Genomic DNA, 15528 nt, shown 5'->3' on the forward strand with positions numbered 1-15528 from the left:
TAATATTAATTACTTTCACGTCGAAATAAAGAGAATATTTTCTACAGTAATTGTTGTATTTTGTTTTTAATCTCAAATATGAGTTTTTGTCATTTATGAGCGAGTTCTCGCACTGTGCACCGAAATATTTTCGTCCTTAATTTTAAAATTATGATTTCTATAAGTTTAAAAACGTCACTGGTTGACATTTTAAAGCAAAATACTTGTCTATAATCCCTCTCACAGTCTATTTGCTTTCCCTGATCCAAAATATACCGGGGTAATCAGGGGCTTATTGGCGTGTTTATTATGATGATCTTTCTTGGGTGCCTGTCATACTTGAATTTTGTCCATTCAAGTTTGATATCTAGGAATAAGTTCTCTTAGATTACTTCTGAATCCAATAAAAATACTGAAACAGGACGAAAAATAACAAACACGACTTTTCCATAACCCCATATCTTGGGGTCTAAAAAAACGATACACTCCTCCCCTTAGACTCTATCGAAGCACGATAATTAACCACTAACTGACTGTAACCTATAACTAACTGACCTCTTAGATAAACTCGGATGGGAATCTCTGTCGGACCGTAGATTGAAAAATAGACTAAACCTTTTAGATAAATTCAAGAGCAGTGTCTTTTCTGACGAAGTTAACCATATCTTACGGACGCCAACATACTACGGAAGATCAGATCATATAAATAAAATAAGAGAGATAGATTGTAGAACAGACAGATTCCGAATGTCTTTTTTCCACGATCAATAAGAGATTATAACGGCAGCAATAGAAATCGTAAATAGATTGCATGACTTGTAGTGTAGCCTACTAACCTATGTAATAGTTAATGCATGTTTCTTAATTCAATTATTATTTCTAACAGCAAATAGTAGTATAGTTTGTTGGTATACGGGACGTTTTTTGGGCGGTGTGGTGTGCATGTGGGAGTCCAGATGCATGCTGCATGCTGGTGATTGATCACCCCCTGCCAAACACCCTAGAGGTGGCTCGCAGGGTATTATGTAGATGTAGATGCAATTATCGCGCCGGTTGTCATCAGAACTTTTCATTACGTCTGTTGGGGGGACAACGTGCTCGCTCATCGGGCGTTTTTGTGTCCCGTTGAAAAGTCCCGTGTTCGGATCCAGGTGAAGCCAATGGACATCTCTGGAACCTAATAAGCCCTCGCGGTGTAGTTTTATGCTCATCACATGCTTGGCAAGCTGTTGTCCACTCAGGTGCTCAGAGCTAACCCTGATATCCGAAATATTCTTTTCGTGCAAGTTAAAGTTATTTCAGGGCGACCTCTACACTCACTCAATCAACTTCACGCCTTAAAACGGAATGTATGAGTTCCATCATTCCCTCCAGCATCTAGTCGAATCCTTTTCAATATTCCAGTTTTCTTTCACTTCATCCTAATGAGTTTTTAAAATTATAATTAACGTTGATAAACAGAAATAACTAGCGTGGTTTAGTCCAATTGTTCTTCAAGTCGCTTCTTTCAGTGTTACTTTAAAATATTCAATTTCGCAGTGGATTTCAAATAATCCTGTGTATCTTTTGTCCATAATATAGGTAGAGTCCAAAAAGGCGCCATTTTTGAGTGTTGAGTTCCATTTCAGAGGAACGACTTATCGATGGTGGACGCTTTATAAGCTTCTTCATTATCACGGTTACGTTTTGGTTGATATATTCAATAATCCCGCAGTACCATATGCATGATGGAATAGGGTGGTTTCCTATTATTTTTTTATTGCCTAAATTGAAAGATTATTACTCCTGGAGTACGTATTTCACGCTTTTAGATTTTTAAATGACGATATCTATTTTTCACGATTAAATGAAAAGTGAAAATTTTCAAGCGCGCGAAAACGCGACGCGTAAGTATGAATGCCGGGAAATCTCCTATCTTCTCGTATAGAAACTAGGTCCCTGTGACGTCACGTGGATTGGCATCGCATGGGCGCCAATCTGGCCCTTTTCAAATGCAGTTAAAATTGATCATTGCCGTTCGTCTAAACTAAGAATTATAAAACCAAATAATTTGTATATTACGAATACAGTAATGGTGGGTAACGAATCGCAATCAATGACTTTCGTTTTCTTTGATGAAGGAAACTACCCAATGGCTGTTCATATAGATTTTCGGATACATCGCCATGAAATGGCTATGATTCTCGTTGAGGATATGCCAAGTCCTTCTAACATTCGTGGAAGCTCCATCAACTGCTCATTTTTACCACTTTGATTGGCATTCTTCATACAGTAGATTACTCAGGGTCACATCCGCACCTTCACGCCTCACGTTAGCATAGACGCAGCCTCCATTCTCCCTTTCCGCAAATCATTAATTTTTATGTTACCTACTTTGTGAGTTTCCCTGAATTTTCTCCTTTAATTCTCGATCAGGTGCACAGTGTCATCCGAAGCTAACTCTGAGAAGAGTGACATTGGAGCTTTATCCAATTTCCCTGTGACTAATTCGTATGTCGGACCGTAATTGCATCAGTCATACAGGAAACGCGAAACATTATGGTTTGTTCATCCAAATCCCATTCTTTTTTAACGATTATGTCTTTCGAAAATGGAGGGAACTCGACCATTAAATGTTCGCTCGGAACTTAGCGAAGGCTTAAGGTGCTCATCAGAATATTCAAGCGATTTGGGGCGGAATTTCCCCTTATTGATATAGTTATGTGCCATGTTCCACAGGATAAAATTTAATTCTGACCCAGTTATTTATGGATCTACATAAATAATAATATTTAATTTTAATCCAGGTTTTTTAAAAATTAAATTAAATTCTATTTTATTTTGCGAAAAATTGAAAATAATTATTTCAATATGATATTCATCAAATTTACACATGGAAGTCATAAAACTGAGTTGTTTGTGAGAAATTTATGCGTTATTGAGGTCAGTATGGTGCCTAATTATAAGGGTTAAGGTAATTACTCTGTATTGAATATTGCCATTAAATGCCTTATCGGCGATGTATTTTTTATGATAGTAATAAACGATCTCTAACACAGGAAATCCGTCAGTGCCTTCTGCAAGCCTTCATTATTAAACGTTAAATTACAATTTATTCAATGATATTAGGGCATTTTCCGCCTTACTTCGTACCTTAATGTACTGATTTTTTACTTTTTAGATGGTAAAGTCAGTCATGATCAACTTAATTTTGCGTTGTTGTAAAAAATCTTATGTGTATTATCAAGTTCATCTTTCTGAAGTCATTTTAATCGAACTCTTTGGTAGCCCTGTTCACAAATGAAGATTATGCAAATTTCACAGTTAGAAGTTGTCGTGTGAATACTTATTGAATATGATATTATGTGAATGTCATGATATGTAAGTATGCAACTGATTGTTAACCCACTTCCGAATCGACTTAAAATATTTAGTACATATCAGAAGCAAATTACAATGTATTCTCCCAATACCCCTAGATCTTGACTGGCAGTATGAGTCACAATATTTAACAGTCAGCATTTGAACTGATCGCTCAGCTTCATAGTAAGTTTTACTGATTTCATTCTTCGTCAGTAAACGCGTCTTCCTAGTAAAAAAATTATTATTGGTTTGAATTATTATAGAATATGTGATTGTTTTATTTAATTCTTTTTTAATTTTGTTAACAGGTTGACTTCACCCGTCTTGCATCGTTATAGGGTTTGCTATATCGCACTTTATATGAGAAAGTTTTTGGTAGCCTTATTGGCATCACTTTCATAAAATTATGGAAATAATGTTAAAATGGATAAAAAATCAATTTAAGTTCATATTTATATTTTTGCTATAAAGAAAATAATTTTAAAAAAATAAAAAATCCTTATTCCAAAGAATGAAGGAAAACATAAAAAAAAATATTTTAAAAAGCCGTGATACTTGTAATGGTTTTCCGAGGTCATGAATAAAGGCACTGGATAACAGCTTCGTGGCTTAAGAATATATATGTTTGAATGTCAGCATTGAAACGCCAACTTCAATATTATGGTATAATAAATGAGATTTTAAAAACACGCTTTTTGAAAAACTTTTGATTATGTTTATTAAAAATGAGTGCAGAAGAGCATGGTAGGTTATAAGGTTTGATACCTAAGCTTTATTCTCCGACTTATAATAAGATATAATTAGCGGTTTTAACCGAAATTTAAAAACATGATGATGTTATCGAATTCATAAAATTTAAATGTTATTCCTCGCAATTAGAAACTTTATATTGCAAAAAATGGTTTAAAAAATATTTTTTCATAAGTCAGAGAATAAAGCGTTGGTGTCAATCCTTATCACGCAGCATGCTCTTCTGCTCTCATTTTTGTTAAATCTAGTCTAGTTTTTGAAAAGGCTTGTTCTTTAAATCTCATTTATTTCACCATGATATTGAAGTTGGCGTTTCAATGTTGGCCTCGGCTTTTGGTCTCTGTGTAGCCATATTGTGCGCTCTTATATGTATATATTCTTAAGCCAGGAAGCAGTTATCCAGTGCATTTACTCATGACCTCGGAAAACCATTACAACTATCCTCAACCTCAAATGAGTTTAACTGTTTAAAGCTATTGACTAGCAGTGCCCACTTGCGTTCTATGGACTCACGTTGACCTTGCTAGGCTACCAGTTGTTACCTTGTTGCTTGTCATGGCCCAATCATGGACCAATAGGGTAGTTTCCCATTCTTTTTTATTACCTAAATCGAAAGATTATTACTCCTGGAGAACGCATTTCACGCTTTTAGATTTTTAAATCACGATATCTATTTTTCGCGATTAAATGAAGAGTGAAAATTTTTAAGCGCGCGAAAACGCGACGGCTAAGTATGAATGCTGGGAAAACCCCGTGTGACGTCATTCTGGTTCCCGCTTCCGTCGTGTGAGGTGACCTTGGGGCAAGAATATGGTGCGCCTCTGCGATGCAGGCCATTAGCAGGTAGCAGAGTATCCTGCTAGCAGGTAGCGCTTGGCTTGAATAAGGATTATTAATAGCTTATCAAACGAAGGAAACTTTTCGACCTTAGGCAGTTTTAATAGGTGATTATAAAGAGATGTTTCCCTGAGGTCTGTGCCTCATGCATGCATTGGTAATCTCAGACGATGTAAAACTCCTATCTTCTCGTTTAGAAACTAGGTCCCTGTGACGTCACGTGGATTGGCATCGCATGGGCGCCAATCTGGCCCTTTTCAAATGCAGTTAAAATTGATCATTGCCATTCGTCTAAACTGGGAATTATAAAACCAAATAATTTGTATATTATGAATACACAATAACGGTGGGTAACGAATCGCAATCAATGCCTTTCGTTTCAATTGATGAAGGAAACTACCCTATTGCGAGAAATAGCCACAGGGTGTTTGGGGGATGTGGAATTTATTGTTGCATGCCATTGCCTGGCTCTCCTTTGCTAGAATTTTGCTAAGGATAACCACTGCAGTGAAGAGACAGGAATTAATTGTGGCTTGCCAGTTTGTCTCCAGTTTCGTGGGCAGGCTATTTTTGGTCCGTTTTTGCACTTTTTTTGCCGGAAACTTTACGCAAAGTCGAGCTACAACACTGTAACCAAGTCTAAAATATGCGTCCATGATAAAAACACTAATGGTAAATTCCAATCTATTTAATTTAACACCCAACCACCGACCATGGGTTTAACAATGAATTATTCACCCTGAAGACGATGGCATACTTCGCCCTCGAAACGTCGGTGCTGAAAAACCCCTGGACACGGCTGGAAATCCGAGAACTCTTCCTCGACCATGGTCGGTCGTTGAGTGTTAAATTAAATAGTGTGGAAATTACCATTTGTGTGTTTATCATGGAGATACCGAACTTCCACAAAATCAAGCCAGAAACGATTTTATACTAAAATGTGCGTGCTGAGATTCTGCGTTGAACGCATCGAACGCTATCCCTGTAGCACTTGGTGCGGCTGAGGTAGACCCTAAAGTGTGACTGCGAAAAATGCAGACAGACTGACCCGCTCAAAACTTAATTGAAGATACAAGCTTGCCCGTATGTGCAATTGAAAGGGCAGGATGACTGTCTCAATCACGAATATTACAAAAAAAAGGATCTTCAAGTCAGCCGGTCTAAATGTGTTGACACCCGCCGCTCATTTAAAAGGGTTTACAAAAGGCGCCACTCGCGTCGCTGACGGACAAATTGATCCTAGTTTCATGGGGAATTAAGGTATAATCAGCGGTTTTAACCGGAATGTATGTACATGATGATGTGATCTATCAAATTCATAAAATTTAAATGCTATCTCTCGCAATCATAAACATGATAATGCAAAGTATTTATAAAAAAAGTGGATCGCTTTGCACTCATCACCGCGCCGCGGACATTTTTGAAAACCGATAAAAATGCGACCGAAGAGGCAACAGAAATCAGCCTTCCATGGGTTTGGAATTGGGCATCCTCTATGCAGTCCCCTTGGTCTTAGTTACGCGTTCACGATCCCTCTTCTGTTTCCTCTCTTTCCGTCATCGTCAGAATGAAAGTGATGGAAAACGCACGCTCTCGTGAATGAGTCATAATCGTGGGGGCGGTAGGATATCTCCCATTGGACACGGCTTTTTTTTAATGACACGCCTTCTTCGGGACTTTGAACAGGATTTTAGATTAGTGACTGGAGAAAGGTCAAAGTCACCTTCCCCAATACCAGGGGACACTAATCTGTGAAGGGAGAAGAAAATGAAACCATTTCAAAATGGAAAAGAGGAGTTTCTCTTACTCATTTGAATACAATGGTCTCTTCCTAAGTGGTCTTGAGCCAGTACCACGCATTTCCTGATCCATTAAGAACGGTAGCGTAACGTTAAAACCACGGCGGGGTCGAGCAATGTTTTTCCATTTAGGGAAACGGAAGTCACGCACTCAGTGTTCATCCAATGCTCGAGTAATGCTGAAGAATATGTATTCTCCCACTGGAGAATTGGTTCCGAAATCATCAGTAAGGACACCTTAGAAGATCATCGAAAATGTAACTGATTTGCGTTCATTGACGGCGAGGAAGTTTACTTATTTGCAATTTGCTCATAGGATATAATAAGGATCCTGAGTTGATACCCAAGGATATCGTTGAAGTAGGTAAAAGCGAAGCTAGCTGATCATAGCCTTATACCCTGTCATTCTTGCTCACAGTTGAACAATTCGATACATTTTAGTGAAATATAAATACGAAAGTTGCTTTTCGGAAGCAGAAGAAGTTCCCCAAAACTCTACCAACGTAACCAATCATTTTACGAACGTAATTTCTCCTGTAAATTATATTTTATGGTTAAATTGTTTTCGTTATAGGTAATATAAATATGTAATAGCTGTGATCAGTGGTTTAAGTACTGTAAGCACGATGCTGGCGGATATAAATGTAGCATGTGTTTATGACTGTAGCACTCCTACAGTTAAGTTGTATGACAATAGGTTAGCCATATCTCTGTATCACAAAGGATATTATCCTCAAAGAATGGATTTTTGAAATAATAATGATAAAAAAATTTACTATCGTGAACTCCTTGGTCCTTTATGCATTGATAGATGTGCAACCAAAATAATACATTTACATATACAACAATTAAATAAAGCATAATAAAAATGCACCTAAAAATCCTAAATTATGTGTACACTTGAGTGCATGGGTAATACAGCAATACATTGAGCGAATGAGAATTCAACGATACAAAAAATACAACAACCAATTTCTCTTTTCATTTTAGCATGTTGGAATTTTTAAACATCAAAGTTTTTCCTTTTAAAAATTGCCAAGGATTTACATGTTTTCAAATAATCCGGCAATGAATTACATCTGCGGAAAGTAGAAGCAACGAACGATCAATGGTATATATCTGTGCGTCGGTATGGGATCAATGGATCCGATTGGTGTTCTCTTATAGAACGTTCTAATACATTTCTTTTAAATACAAATTTGTTAAAGAAGTAAGATTGAAGCGATTTATTCATCATTACCTCAATTTATATGGCAATTAATTATTAATTGGAGTGTAGGTCAGTGAAATGAAATGAAAAATGTTTGCCGACGTTTCAATATTATATTATATCATCCTCATGGGTTATGAATAATGTTTGCAATGAATTAATACACGAAGAGATGAACAATTTTTACAATGATTTTTTAATAATAGTAGAATAAAAAATATGAAAAATTCTATTGTGCGTAAATGAAAAAGAAAACACAAGAATTGATAAGGTTTTTACTTACACAGTCCTCTGCTGACCATCTCCAGGATATTTGGGGGTGGATACATTTTTCCCAACTTGCTATGAAAATGTTATGTTGTTTTAGTCATAATGGAATTGAACCATTTACCCTGCAGCAGCCCTGTGTTGTTATACCCACTAGGCTACCACGTCCTCCTGACTTCTCCCGTGGTTTTTGTATTTTCGCAAACGCGATAGGATTCATTTCGGTAATTACAGATCCACGAACTGTCGTCATCGAAAATCGTCCCTCGCCTTGACTCTCCCTGCGGACGTCATTCGTTCCGAAAGTGACTTCATCGCTCTCGTTTCAGTAGCGCCCTACCTTTTCAGTCGATCTTCTTTTGTTTACTGCGCCCACGAAGCATGTGGGCAGGGCACAACAATGGTAGATGTGCCTCCTCATCATGCTGCCTAGCTTTTTTTTCATTTTCCGATGATTCACGGCAACGGAGTCCAGAATTGCCTGTTTATAATGGAAAAGAAACTTCGCCTTATCTGTAAAATTACGGCCAGTAGTTTCAATAGACCATGGTTTTAAACTCATGTGTCATCAGTGTTATTTTGATTACTGAAAAAAAGCAATAGCATTTGAAATAGCTGCCTTATCCAAAATGCATTACGTTCATAGTGGTAATCAATGGCGCAGCGAGGGGGGGGGGTTTGGGGGTTAAACCCCCCCCCCCCCAAGAGCTCAGAGAATTTTTTTTATTTAATCCATTTTACTCAATTAGATTGATATTACTAATAGAATAGTGTAAGGATTAATAAAATATCCCTCAGAAAGCCGTAAAACTCACCATTTTGAACCATTTATCTTAAAATTCCACAATTTATTAATCTCGCACCTACCGCTTATACTGGTGGGTATTCCATACCCCCACACACCCCGGTATTAGTTGCACCTAAACCCCCCCCCCCCCCCAGCCTTAATTCCTGGCTACGCCCCTGGTGGTAATTACTTTTCAGAAATAATTTTCAAGTACATACCATTTATATATCTTTTGAAATTCTCCAGTAAACACCACTTTAGTTTTTATATTCTTCATTGTTTTTCTTGAGTACATTTGCAATTTTTGCTTCTAGTGGGGGGCAGCTGCCCGTTCCTGCCCCTCGCCAGTTACGCCCATGTCCTGCTTCCCGAATAACAAAATTTATCTACCTCTTCCAATTTTTTTCCCCTATTTTTATTTCCCTTTCCTTATTTTAGTCAAATTATGTGTCTACTTTATAAATCGTCGCCTGCTGAATGTAATTCAAATGAGATATCGATGGAATTATTTTATATTTCGAAGAAGATTTATTCTGGCACTTCGGTGAAACGAGAACTAATGTCCAAGGGCGAAAAAAAGCATAGAAAGGGTGAGAGTAGAAAACTTGAAATTCTAATTCCAAGTGCAGTTCAATTAAAATGTTATCCTCGTGTTGAAACATAATCGGATGTTTTCCCGGCATAGGTGTTGGATGAAAAGTTCTTGGGCTTTCCACCGGGTAATAAAATCCTTCTCCGCCGACGTTTCGATGTCCATCAGGGGCATCATCCTCAGGGAAACTGAGTGAAATAAAAGAAATAGACTGCAAAACAGAGAGATTTAAAATGTCATTCTTCACTCAGTTGCCCTGAGGATGATGCCCCTGATGGACATCGAAACGTCGGCGGAGAAGGATTTTATTACCCGGTGGAAAGCCCGAGAACTTTTCATCCCTTATCCTCGTGTTATTTCTATTGATACTTTCGTCATTGAGATTCAGCTGCACAACGGACGCGTAAGTCTCACATTAAGTAATTAAATTTTTACCATTTTATTATGTTCGACATTTAGTTGACTTATCAGTCAATATTTTTTGGTCTCCCTGTATTGGGGATGCCTGAATAATTTTCATAGTAGTTGAAGTGCTATGACAATTGGATGGTAGATTTCTGCGTATATATTATATACTCACGGCTTCCCTGTATCCATTAGCGTGTCGGACCCTTACGAGGTAGGACTAATAGCTGAAATCAATCGAGTACAGCGCAGGGCGGCCAGATTTATGATGAGTTGTTACGACAAAAAGTGTAGCGTTTCCAGTATGTTACACGAGTTAGGATGGAAATCTTTACAGGAGCGTAGATCGAAGTATAGGCTTAACATACTTAGGAAATTCGAAGAAGATATTTTCTCAGACGACGTGAATCATATCCTTCGTTTACCATCGTACTATAGCAGATGTGATCATGAGAATAAAATAAAAGAAATAGACTGCAAAACAGAGAGATTTAAAATGTCATTCTTCCCTCGTACTATTAAGGAAAGCAACGTTGTCTCAATTAATAGGATCAATGGTGTCACTCGCTGGGACCACTCATTGCATGTTTTTTCATAGTTGTAACCTTGCATGTATTTGCTCTAGGAATTACTAACCATTAGCAATTTTTTATGAATATGCATGTATATTTTGATAGTATGCGTAATATTTCTATGACCGTGCGGTGTGCATGTGGCGGTCCTCTTGCATGCTGCATGTTAGTGATTTGTCACCCCTTGCCAAACACCCTAGAGGTGGATCGCAAGGTATTATGTAGATGTAGATTGGCGGATCCAGTATAGGGACAAGAGGGACAAGGGGGACAACGGGGCTCTCCTCTCCTGTGTATATTAGACAACTGAACTAATTAACCATGTTATATAGTGTAAATTGGATACCCCTATAGCCTGGAAGCCCTATCTCCTCTCTATATCCGCCAGTCCCTGTAGCCATATTTTGCTTTTGAACGTTGACGGAAGCGATGGCAAAACGTTTTTTGATGACATATGCGAAAATTATTTTTCATGATCGCAGCCTACCCACTTAATCCAATAAACATTTATGGGGTGTAAAAAAAGAGCAAAATCTAAGTTCGGACCACGATTTGCTATCCGCCAACTCACTATCCTTGATGAATTACTGACCCGCACCATTCTTACGCGATAACCCTGTATTTTTTTAGCCGGAATTCAAATACTTGGTCTTCAAATCCATGCCACGCAATTTGCGAAGGATGTTTGGACCACGATTTGCTATCCGCCTACCCATGCTAACAATGGAGATCCCCCTTCCTTGGAGGTCTTGTCCATAAGTTTTCATCGCGCGGGTCGCTTATTGCTCAACCTGGGAGTTGCTTGCTTGTCATCCGCTATCTATTGATCCATTATACTTCTTCTCCGCAGTCTCCGGTCGTGATGATCGGAAACAAGAAGTTAGCTCACGCTCATAGTATGACGACATCCTGTGATGAAAAACTTTGCCCACTCGGTTGAAGAATCACCATGTAGCAAGTGGATATTGTGTTAGTGTCCGTAGTGGAAGATTTAGAGAAGGAATAATATCTTTCCCGTCCATATGCTGTCGAACGATAAACATATTTTATGTGTTATCCATTGTCACTCTCTCATTTTTTGGTCTAACGGTGCATGAATTAATTCAGATTAATGTATAAAGGAAATGTCTTTGCGAATTTGCTCAATGATTGCCAAATTGTAGTTTTAAACTGGAGTATAGGCAAAATAATTTCTATGGATTCTACGGCAAATTGTGTCATGAGAGTGACTCATTTCAGTAAATAAAATTATTGTTACATCAGTCGGTGCTTTTTTAATTTTATGTAAGTTTGAATTGTGCAAATTTTAATTTTCCTAGGAAATGTTACACTAATTCCTTTTTTACGGCCGTGATCTCGAATATTCTCGAACGTGCTGCAATTTTTTCGTCGTCTTATGGCTTAAGGCCGTTTTACACGGGGAACTGAATTGCGGAGGTCAGAACTGCAATAATTTCTAAAATGGCATGGAATTGCGCGAATGCATGAACGAACTTTAGAACAGGGGCTATTTTCCCATCTCACTTCCACGCATTCTCGCATGTGTTCAAGCAATTCACCGCTTTACACGACGAAATTTTGACTGCGCCTTCGTATACATACACACGTCAGAATGTGCAAGTTCGTGTCTCTCGCAAAATGGCCTTTAGACACTACAACTAAAAATAGAGAAGAGGATGTTTCATTTTCTAATTCTTCAATAAAATTAGCGATTAAAGAACAAGGGTACGATTCTGTATCTCTCAGTTTTTCACCGAATTTTTTTTCATAGTATTCAAATTTCATTCTGCGCGTTCCTTGAGAAGTAGCCTAACACATAATTCAATGTGGTATGTTTTTCATGCAACAATTATAAATTTGCTTCTTCTCCCTCGTTAGACCCCATTTGGAATACGCTGCCAGTACATGGGGTCCTCATGAAATAGGCTTAAATATGGAGTTAGAACGTGTTTAGAGTAGAGCAGGCAGGTATGTGAAAAGCTTTAACGATAGTCTTGTTATTGCTACTGACCTCTTAGATCAACTAGAATGGGAATCACTGTCAGACCGTAGATTGTAAACTAGACCAATCTTATCATGTAAATTCAAGAGCAGTTTATTTTCTGGCGAAGTTAACGATGTCTTACGAAAGCCAACATACTACGATGAGATCATAAAAATAAAATAAGAGAGATAGACTGAAGAACAGATAGATTTAGAATTTAGTATTTTCCACGATCAATAACAGACTATAACGCCAGCGTTAGGGCTTAGTAATAGGTTAGTTGACTGGTAGTGTACCTCACTAACTACAGTATGTATTAATGGATGCTTGTTTCTGAATTTTCTAGTATTTCTTACAGCATATTTTCCATTTTCTGGCTTCATATGTAGATTGGCTTCATAATTAGGATAGTACCTTTAATTTATTATAGTATTATCTATAGTATCTTTAATATATTATATTATAATACTACATAGTATCTAATAGTATAGTAATGGTATCTTTTGGTTCTAATGTACATGAGTGCTGTACACGTAGGGATTTTCTAGCATGCTGCATGCCAGCATCATCTGACATGATTGATCAGCCCCTGCCAAATACCATAGGAGTGGCCCGAAGGGAATTTTGTAGATGTAAAGTAGGGCTCTTACCTAATCTTAGGGTCCCAATTACCAATAAATATTTTTTTTTCTTGATCTGTAAGTCCTCTTTCCCTACCTATGAAACAGCCGACATTTACAGCATTCCATGCGAATGTGCTAAGGTGTATTTTGGAGAGACGGAGAGGACCATATAGAGCAGGGTGAAGGAACATCGACGCCACCTCCGACTTGGTCAATTTAAAAATCGTCGATTGCGGAACGCTGTGCCCAGGAACACCCAACAACCACTAGGAAGAAACTACCAAACTCGGTAGGACTAGAGGTTATTGGGACCGCTTTTCTAAATAAGCCGTAGAGATCCGTCTTCACCCAAATAAACTCGGATGGGAATCTCTGTCAGACCGTAGATTGAAAAATAGACTGAACCTTTTAGATAAATTTAAGAGCAGTGTCTTTTCTAACGAAGTTAGTCATATCTTACGGATGCCAACATACTACGGAAGATCAGATCATGTAAATAAAATAAGAGAGATAGATTGTAGAACAGACAGATTCAGAATGTCCTATTCTCCACGATCAATAAGTAACTACCATGGCAACGTTAGAACTCAAAAATAGATTAGATGACTTGTATTTTATCTTACTAACTTTTTATATACCTTAATGCATGTTTCTGAATTTTCTTATCATTTCTAACAGCGTGTGGTGGTATAATATGTTAGTATGCGGGACGTTTTTTGGACCGTGTGGTGTATATGTGGGAATCCAATTACATGCCTCATGCTGGTGATTAATCACCCCCTGCCAAACACCGTAGAGGTGGCTCGCAGGGTATTATGTAGATGTAGAAATAGCATCAACATAGATCGAGGAACGCAACTAAGCACTACTTGGAACACGGAAATAAATAGGTCGAGAGAGGAGGAATAATCACGAACCAATCAGAGACCACCTAGGTGAAGGAGGAGGGTGTAAATATCGGCACACAGCGACATCGGCATCATCAGCCCTGACATTTGTGTAACTAGGATTATGCTTTGGGGGATCCGAGGGTCGACTCCCCCACCAGGCAACGGGGGTTCCGGGAAAATTTTTGCAAAATGGCAAACCTGGAAATAAATTTTAAACCATTTTGGCCATTAAAATTTAACGTTAAGCAGATGCAGTTATTCTATACAAAAATTTGGCGATAGTTTCATAAATATTTTTCATTTCTCTGAAGCTTAGGGGAGTGAGGGATCTATCCCCTCATCTCCCCCATAGTTACGCCTCTGAGCCCTGAGGATGTTGGGAAAATATCTCAACCAAACGTCGGCCTACAGCATGCAGACTCTGACCCGGTGGGAAACCCGAGAAGCTTTCTCCCTCTTCCCCTAGTCTCAGTTGTTACTCAGAAAAGGATAGCCAATCAAGTGATCAAGTCCCATTCTTGCTCGTTCCATCACAGGCCACATGGCCTCCCGGCATGGCAGCAGCATTGAACTGCTGAGGTCCACCCACGCGTTTCAACCCGAAGTGCCGGTTTGCATTTTGAATGTATTCGCGCTCAAGTGGACGTGCAAACCTGTGGAGTAAATGGGGAAATGCTTTCAGCGGGGAGGAGGTAGAGGGAGAGGGTAAGAGCCGCGGAGGGGGAGAAAGGACTGGAGGTTGGGGGGGGGACGTCGCTTCTAAAGCGGTCAATAGATGGCAGAGTTCCACTAGAGTGAAAACTACTCTATTTAAAACGCGTTAATGTGTGCTCTACTTAATTTTTACGGTTAGCAAACATTAAAATGTATTTTGCGTAATGTTCTGATCGTATTTGTTGATTTTACTTGAGCATAATATTGGTCCTGCTAATTTTATTTTCATACGTGTCTTAGACACCGATGCGAAATTGAGAGAAGTAAAGAATAGGTTGAAAAATTATCGTGCAAGTGATTGTCTTCAGTGGGGTCAATCCTGACCACATTGACAAATGATGAATGCGACTTATGATCGATATGTTGATTATGTCGCGCCACCCTTGTGACATCGCAACGCACCTGGGTGGATATTCTGATAGTCACCACTGAAGGCAAATCTGAAAAATCCAATGTTCTGTACTTAAACAAAACCATTTGAAGTGAAATGGGAAAAAGTGAAATCTTCCATTTGAAATGCATAATCTTGAAAGCAATTCAGAAAATGCGGGATTTAAATTATCCCGAGGATCTGATCACTTCTTCCTTCTCTGGTACCCTAGCTGAAGGCCCCTAATCACTCCAGACCACCCCCGAGTATACCACGGTTGAAATTAGTGAAAACCTAACATTTATCTAGGATGAAAAGTATCGATTCAATTGCCTCGTACCTAAGGAAGCAGTAATCAGGTCTAGTTCTCGTCCTGTGGCTGAGGAAAGACCATTGCCTATCATTTA

General features: G+C 38.5%; 1 non-coding gene across 1 annotated transcript; it reads left to right on the forward strand.

Moving 5' to 3' along the window:
* The first annotated feature begins 15052 nt into the window (after positions 1-15052).
* LOC124167395 lies at positions 15053-15171 on the forward strand. Its single transcript, XR_006866693.1, has one exon. It is a non-coding gene; the product is annotated as a U8 small nucleolar RNA (small nucleolar RNA).
* The last annotated feature ends 357 nt before the right edge of the window (positions 15172-15528 follow it).

Source organism: Ischnura elegans, chromosome 10 (assembly GCF_921293095.1).
Source record: "Ischnura elegans chromosome 10, ioIscEleg1.1, whole genome shotgun sequence".
Classification (NCBI taxonomy): Eukaryota; Metazoa; Arthropoda; class Insecta; order Odonata; family Coenagrionidae; genus Ischnura; species Ischnura elegans.